General features: G+C 50.6%; 1 pseudogene; it reads right to left on the bottom strand.

Moving 5' to 3' along the window:
* Positions 1-291: 291 nt before the first annotated feature.
* On the bottom strand, positions 292-1,221 carry LOC103083285 (dystrobrevin beta pseudogene; annotated as a pseudogene).
* Between the last annotated feature and the right edge of the window lie 859 nt (positions 1,222-2,080).

The raw sequence follows: 2,080 nt of genomic DNA, 5'->3' as shown, positions 1-2,080 counted from the left end.
CCTTAAAGCTCAGAGAGTTAAGTCTTTTGGTGTGGGGGTGGTACCCCCTGTACAATTTTAAAACAAGACACCTTTCACTTGTAAAGGGAGCACTGTCACGTTCCAATTTACTGAATAAAAGGGACCTTGTCAAATGTCATCGTAACTCCATCTCCCCATACTTTAAAAACTCTGCTTTTCAAATCAAGTGATGAAACACAACATATCTGCAAGCCCTGTCATAAATGTAAGTGTTAATATTTCATGACACTACACCCTTACTTACGGTAGGCATCTATGAGGAAAGTGGCCCTAGACGAACTGTTGGGGACACAGACTGAGACACAAAGCAGTTACCCAGGAGGGATGCTCCTTCACCTGGTGTTGGTTGCCGTGAGGGACACTGGCATGGCCACACAAAAAGCAATTTTGGCAGAGCTGGGGGTGTGGCAACTGCCGGCATGGGTACCAGAAACCCATTCCACGCTCAAACCAGGAATAGGAACATTCCCCCTCACACCGGAAACTGGAGCACTCCACGGGATGGCAGACCTCCTCCGTGTGGGCAAGCCTATGCTTGAGAGGTAGCCAGACAAGGCCCCAGGGAGGAGGATCAGCCATTGCTGTGTATAAAGGCATATTCAGCATTCTCTTTTTCAGCTGTGGAAAACAGGTGCAGGCTGAGTGCTCTGCGTAACCAAAAGATGGCCCTTCAAAGACAGCTGCTGGGAACTTTACAACTTCCTTCAGAAACTGGTCAAACCTGCTAAATAGCATTAAGCCACTGGAATCTGATATCTGAGAGAAAACATATCTCAACATGTCCAGCATTTTTCCACCACACAGGCTAACACAGCTTTAACAGAAAATACCATCAACTTGCCTCAGGTCTCACTGTCACAGCAGCAATCACGAAGTCGAGGAGGAGCTGAGGGGCTGGTCCACGCCGACTCATGAGAAGGAAGGCACGTGCTCAGCTGGCAGTAGATGGATGAGGGTCGGTCCCGAGGCAGGACACACTGATCTCAGGGGATGAGTCCAGTGTATCAAGGCCGTCGTCTCGAAAGGCTTCCAGCATGTTCCAGAGACCAGCAAAATGGAGGCTGCATCGTTTTTTGTACAAATCGTACTTTGCAACCTGTCTGTTCATAGTCATAGGACATCAAAATTCTGAGCACGCATTTCTACGAACAGCTGCCTCTTCTCTGCCATCTTACGCTTGCTCCCAGTTTCCTCAATCATCTTCCCGGCCGGAGCTGGTGGCGCCCAGGTCTCTGGGACGCAGCCGCCTTCGCCTCCGCCGGCCTGGCTCTCGCTGAGCTGCACAAGCGGTGAACGTTCTCCGGCGCCTGGCTCTCGGTGCTTTCCGCCCGGCGCGACGGCGCCGGGAGCGCGACAGCATGAAGGGAGCTAGGGGCGCGAGGGGCGTGAGGTCATGATGGCGTGAGGAGCGTGAGGTCGCGAGGGCGCGAGGGACGTGAGGGGCGCGACGGGCTTGAGGGGCTTGAGGTCATGATGGCGTGTGGGGCGTGAGGTCGCGAGGGCGCGAGGGCGCGAGGGGCGCGAGGGGCGCGAGGGGCGCGAGGGGCATGACGGGAGTGAGGGGCGTGAGGGGCATGAGGGGCGCGAGGGGCGGAGCGGGCACGCGCCACCTCCGTAGGATTCTGTATAATGACTTCCGGAGTCAATTTCTCCAGCCCAAATGTTTGTACCTGTTTTTAACTACCTCCCCACCACTCAGGTCACTGCACAATAAATTTTTCCTTTTTTGGCTATAAAATTACTGTCCAACTGTGACCCCATCTCACAATGCAAATCTCTTGTAATCAACTGGCGTTTCCTAGATCCTCTGTGAGAATCTTTATTCAACAACTAACTCCGTACCTACCTTCATAAACACACAAATTTTCCTTTCTTCACATCCTTTTACAAAGAATTTATACAATCTAAAAAGTAGGGCTAAAATTATGACCACACTTTTCTTATCGGGTCTTTAACATATATATGATATCATTTGCTGATTTTACTCTAAAGATGCCCTAAAGACATTGTTCAGTACCTTAGTTTTCTTTTAATGAAAAACTCCTAGCATAAATATTTT

Source organism: Lipotes vexillifer, unplaced genomic scaffold, assembly GCF_000442215.2.
Source record: "Lipotes vexillifer unplaced genomic scaffold, Lipotes_vexillifer_v1.1 scaffold1461, whole genome shotgun sequence".
Classification (NCBI taxonomy): domain Eukaryota; kingdom Metazoa; phylum Chordata; class Mammalia; order Artiodactyla; family Lipotidae; genus Lipotes; species Lipotes vexillifer.
The sequence above is the reverse complement of the archived record's forward strand: the minus strand, read 5'-3'. Positions and strand labels throughout refer to the sequence as shown.